This window comes from Mastomys coucha, unplaced genomic scaffold (genome assembly GCF_008632895.1).
Source record: "Mastomys coucha isolate ucsf_1 unplaced genomic scaffold, UCSF_Mcou_1 pScaffold20, whole genome shotgun sequence".
Taxonomy (NCBI): domain Eukaryota; kingdom Metazoa; phylum Chordata; class Mammalia; order Rodentia; family Muridae; genus Mastomys; species Mastomys coucha.
Window position 1 is genome coordinate 47212941 of NW_022196903.1, and position 6354 is coordinate 47219294.

Genomic DNA, 6354 nt, shown 5'->3' on the forward strand with positions numbered 1-6354 from the left:
TTCAAAAGCTGGCCCTGTTGTCTCTGCATGCTCCCCTCCACTGCCCCCACCACCCACTGAGGTCCCATTTCATAGCCAAGGTTTCAAGCCTCCCTGTGATTTCTCTAATTACACAAAAATAATTTGAACTCTGAGAACCTGATTAGGGTCCTGAGTTAAATTCAAAATTGAGCTTCTGTCTATAGAGAGCCCAAGCGTGAGAATTCCAGCTGGGATCTGCTTCCTCAGACTGTAGCTAAGTTGGGGACAGCCCGTCAAGCCTGTTCACTTGCTCTCAGCCACTTTTAAAAAGGCCATATTTCTTTTACATTTTTAGGATCTAATGTGAGGTTATGTAGGGTCATGGGACCCTCGGCTGGTGCAAAGTAATTTGATGTCACTGAGAGCAAGCAGACTCATTTGTCACCCCAGGAATAGAAGTCCTTCCAGCTTGTGCTAAGAACAGGACTCAGTGTCGTGTATGTGTGGTAGCGATGGTGACAAGCTCTGTGTAGAATCTAGCTAGAAGTCCAGTGGGCTGGGGCAAGGTTAGGGGACTTTTCACATAGGGCACAAAGCTGGGGTGAGGAATCTGAAAGCCCCCAGGAGGCACACTAGCCCATCTAAACTCAGTGTGAGGCTTGGATCTCAGCCTGGGACTAGCCCTGGCATCCTGGGTTCCTTTGCCATCCAGACCCCAGGTTTCCATTCTCTAGCTAATTCAGTCCTGCCTCCCATGCCCCACCTAGAGCTGCTTCAGGACTCTGTAGTGGATTCAATAAAACCTAAGGGAGTTTCCTAGGTTGGGGTAGGGTGGGGGAGTGCCAGCTAGCCAATAGGTGTTATGGAATAGGGTGGGAGCAGAGAGAACCACAGACTTTGCAGTCTTGGGTCGATCCACTTCAGGTCTGTGAAGAGGACTGGCTAATGTTTGTGGAAACAAACTGTAAAGCATTTTTGATCTGAATGGTTTCCTCGATCATTTCTAATTTGTTGTTATTTTTAAGAAGTGGGGAGTAAAATAATGACCCACTTTTGAGAATCAAGGGAACTCCAAGCCCAGGTTGGATTGTGTGTGGGTGTAGAGACGGTAAGTTGATGGAAAACAACGCAGAAGAGGTCATTTCCCAAAACTGTGTGTAGTCCTGGTCCTGCCAGTGAATAAGGCCAGACAAGGAGACCTTGCTGCTGAGGGCTGCTGCCAGCAGCCACCGTGCCCTTTACAGTCTTTGCCTCCAGAATATTCCTGCACTGGGCTCCAATTTTAGGTCCACAATGTACTGGGATTCATACCTTAGAAGGTGATGTAGAACAGCGTCTCTTCCTTTCCTTTTAGTTTTTAAAAGATTTATTTATTTTATTTTCTGTGTATGAATGTTTTGCCTGCCTGCATGTGTGTGTACCATTGCATGTGCCTATTGGATCCCTTGGATCTAGGGTGAGCCACCTTGTGGTGTGGGCACTGGGAATCAAACATGGGTCTTCTTCAAAAACAATACAAGAACAACAAATGCTCTCAGCCACTAAGCCACGCTAAGCCATCTCTCTAGCCCCCTCCCCTACCAACTTCCCCTTTCATCACAAAGACAAGCAGTATCCTGATGCTACTCTTTCCCTGACCGTTCTAGGATGATGTGGTAACACAGTAAATGGAAACCCCTGTCAATGTAGTCAGGCAGGAGGCTGCAGGGATTAGCACATCACATCCTCACTCTATGGAAGTGGGTGAAGCCAGCGCCATGAGAAGCTACAATTAGCATCTCTTAAGCAAGAGAGGAGGTGTGGAGATCTTTGATTTGGCCTTAATATTCCAGCTAGAGCTGGGAGAGGAAGATGAGAGAAAGCAGTCTGTAGGTGGAGCTTATTTCCACAGGGTCATTGTATCCTGTAGCTAGAATCTTGTCCCTATCCACATGGATTACGGTTTGTTCTGAAGATTCCTTTTTGGAGATGAGTTGGTGATGCGCCCTGAACATCCTGGGAAGCTGACCTCCTGCTGCCTGCTAGCTGCCTAGTAGATTGCAATCTAAAGCTGGCAAGCTGTCTTTTGTGCCTCCTGCTTTAAGGGACTCTACTATGTAGCCACACATAGGTGTGTGGTACTTTTCCCAAAGCAAGATCAGGCACTTCCAGAATAATTGGATCAGAATGGGGATCTTGGACAACAAACTCCTCATCACTGGATACTAGAACCACAAGCTGAAGAGAGAGCCCCTCTGAGCTGGGTTTTTTCTCTTTGAGTGGAGACGGTCCCTCAGCACTCTGGGATGTTCTTCAAACATGGGTCTTTGACAGTAGAGCAAGCATGTGGCAGGATAAACGACTGCACCGGAGAGATTGGCTTCTCTTCGTGGGCTCCAATGGTACAGCAAGGCACCCCAGTGGTCCAGCAGGCCTGCTGTCTGGGTTGGCAGGAGCAGAGGATGCTCCGAGGACGTCACTGCAGTTGCGATCTTTCCCCACTAGATGTCTTCCAAGTTAATCGGAATTACAGAGCACTGCTTGTCCCCTTGTCTGAGACTCGGTTTCCCTTGCCATGTTTTGAAATCCGCAGTTTCTCTGGGAAAGCAAAATTTTTCCTTTGATTCTTCTGGCCCTTTCGTTACTCTACTCTCCAAATCCTAGTCCTGGAAGTCAACTAGAATCAAATGCTGGCTCCCTGCCGGTCCGAGTCGCTCTGCTCACGCCTTTGGAATCTTTTTATGACCTTTGATGTGTTTAAATAACATGGCAAGGCTGAGCACACACCTCGGATTAAACTTTAATCGGCTGCAGTCAAGGTCGTCCAGGTGGTAAATGCGTTTCCTGTGACTTCTCCTAGCGGATACTGCAGGGTCCAAGGTCTGGGGGCACAGCCCTAGGCTTCCATCCTTGCCTCCTGCCTCTGCGTAGGCTTGGGCGGGACAAAAGTGGGGCCACCCCATAGAGCTCCAAAGTAGACTAAGGAAATGGAATCGGAGGTGAACACCCAGGGTGGGCTAATGACCGAAGTGATTTTTTTTTTTAATGGCTACTAAGACAGAATAGTTAAAAACTCCAAGAGCCATTACCAATTTCCCCTCACCTCAGAGAATGGTTGAAGTTCCAAAGTCATGGTCAATGCCTTGATTATTTCTCCCAGCATGGTTCTGCTTCCAGGCAAGCAGAGTGGGGGTCCTCTGGTAATGACAGTTAACTTAGCTGATTATACTGGGGCTTGCCAAGCTCACTCATAGTAGATCAAGGCCTAGAATTCAGGCTGCAGTTGCCACTCTGTGGGCCACACAAGGTTAACTTTTTCTGTCTTAGACACTGAGTCTGAATATAACTTTTGGTGCCAATGCACCTGTCAGTGAAGAACTGTCTCACAAAGCCAGGACAAGACTCTTGAAGCACATTTTAAAAAGGCATCACTAACAGTGATTCGTTCTGAGAAAAACTGGAGTCAGAGTGTTGAAGTGATTTCATTTTGTGTGTGTGTGTGTGTGTGTGTGTGTGTTGAAAATCTATAATGAACTGAATTTGTTAGCTGTTGGAATTATACCGCCTCACAAAATGGGCCAAATACCTCTTTGGGAAAATTTCTTTCTCCATTTATCAAGCTATATTTAGATTCAGGAAGGATGCTGAAATGAGGTATCTCAAGGTTGGGACCTTAGCCATACATGCATCTCTACTCACACTTCCCTCTGGGATCACTTCCTGGTCTGGACATGGGCATGCTATCCATGAGCACAAAACTACATTGTCTCAAACATATATGTAAGCCTCACTTCACCTTTTCTCCCAAGTCCTGAGTACTTGGAGGCAAGATCCCTAATGCTCCTCTAGAGCAGAAGTTCCCGTAGTTCATGCCTACGATGATAATAAATATTAGTTGTGGTGGTGACGCATGCTTTTGATCCTAGCATTCAAAAGGCAGAGGCAGGTGGATCTCAGTGAGTCCAATGCTAACCTGATTTACATAGGAAGTTCTAGGATTATCAGGACTATATAGTGACACCCTGTCGTTGTCATCATCATCATCATCATCATCATCAATTTGGTTTACATATTTTTCAGCATTGGATATCAAATATATAAGGCTTTGTGCATGCAGCACACATGCTCCACTACTGAACTACCTACCCAATCAATTATTTAGTAGTTCTTTACTCCGAGGTCAAGAAACTCCATATTCCTACGAAAATAGGATTCTGAATCGTTGAGCTGGAGACAAGATCATCACATAGTAAAGTTAGTGTTGAAATTCTTTCTTCAGGGAAACTTCTGGGAGCTAGTAACACCACTCTGTACCTTGATCTTTGTAGTAGTTCACGAGTGTATACATATATAAAAATCACTCAGCTGGGTATTTGAGATTTGTATACTCGGCTATATGGAAGTTATACAGCAATAAAAAAAAAATTTAAGTGCTTCCTCATAACGACCTGTGAAGTGAGTGGGTCCTGAGGTTGTTATAATCATCTCCATTTTACAGACCAGGCTACTAAGACTCAAGGGAAGCTAGAGAGACCCAGGCCTCTGTGGATGAAAATAACTACCGAAACTTCCTTCTCTCAGGCTTGCTGCTCGGCCTTCATCCAGATCTTCCTCCTCTGGTAGATTTCCCAGGTAGTACGAAGCTCAGTGTAGAAACTGGGTTTGCATGGTGGTTTTGAGGCAAGAACTCAACAATTTGTCTCTTCAGTCTTTGTTGTCTTTAGATAGAGAGATGGTACAGAGGGTTTGGTGCCCAGAGCCTTGAGGCCTAGAGAGCCCTACTTGTAGTCTCCAAAATAAGGAAGCCCATAGGGCTCCGAATGCATTTTCTTTGTATAGTCCCTGGTCTCTGTCTACATTCAGAGCAGACCTTGCCCTGCCAACTTTATTCTCTGGCTGCTTCCCACTGTCTACCCCTGCCACCATTTTTTTTTTTTTTCAAAAGCACTACCGAAATGAGGAGAGGGGTATTCTGAAATAAAGGCCAGCCACCGATGGATGGCCAAGGATGTAGAAAGAGGTTGTTATTTATCCCAGCACGGTCGCAAAAGGTTTCCAAAAATATCAAGGGGAGATATTTTATTGTCCAGCCTGTCTGCAGCCTGTAATTATGGGTTCAAGATGTCTAATGTGTGCAAATGCATTAGCTGCTTTCGCTGGTTGAAAAACCTTAGCTGGGGGCACAGGAGAGACAAGTCTGGAGACAGTTATGTGGTACAGACTCAAACATTGTTCTGCCCTTACTGTAAACGGCCAGGCCACCTTTATGAGAAGTCAGGAAAACTGTAAGGAGTAGCCACTTTTACCCAAGAAGGCTGCTTTTGTTTTGTTTTGTTTTGTTTTGGTTTTCTTCCCTCTCCCGGATTGTTCGAAGTGCTTATCTGTCTTGTTTTCAGGTCAGTTTCCGGGGCGGGCGCCGGAGAGAGATAAGCAGGGCCAGCCCCTGGTCCCTTGGTCCTCTAAGACCTCTCCAGAGGACCTCATCGTCCCTGGGCGGTGGCTCGGCCTGTGGTGGTGGAGCCCTTGGCGACCCGCCCTCCTCTTGGACAAGGTCAGAGTCCTCCCGCAGTTTGGGGTTATAGCGGCTTTTCTTCGCTTTCTCAGGGCCTGGTTCACCCGACTCTAAGATCACTCCAGAGAGAGAGATGATGCATTTAGAAGGCCATGCTTGCCTGAGCAGGTCGCAAAGGCGCGGACCGAGCCTTGCTGGGGTGGGGTTGCAGGGTCAGCTCTAGCAAAGCTGACCTGGGGTGAACTTGCTATTTTGGGTCCAAGTGCTACAAGGCCAGGAGGACAGCTGGGATGGGGGGCACCCCGCCTCCATTCCCGGGCCATCACGTCTTCACCCCGGGTAGGTCCTCCCACTCTCCCAGTGGCCAGAGCTCCTCGAGACGAAACCTTGTAAGGTCCGGTGGTGGCACCTGCCCCGCACCCTGCGGTCCTCACTTTGGTTGTGAACACTCTGGATTCCAGGCTGTGGCCCGCCTGCAGTGTGAAAGTGCACAGCTCGAGGTTGGCAGGCCATGCCTGGCTGTCAGTTTTAGAGCAACTGAGGTGTGTATTTCAAAGTCGTTGGCTGTTATCTCCCATCGCGCCCCCAATTTTCGTTTTACTCAGGGCTTTTAGCCCAAAGAACAAGGCGGCAGCTCTGAGGGTGCCCGGCGGCGCTCAGCTAACTTTCTGGACAAAGTTGCCTCTGGTGTATGTGTCCCAATCCCGCCCCGTATCGCTCATGGCCCTCCGCAGGAGCGTTGCTACAGCGGTGCCAGTCCGAGGGTTTCTTTGCTCCTTTGAACCATCTACCCCTCACCATGTCTTCTTTTCCTTTTTCTTTCTTTTCTTTTCTTTCTTAGAAAAGATAACGATTTTTAAACTCGTTTTAGACTGCTGGCTCAAAACAAACAAACAAACAAA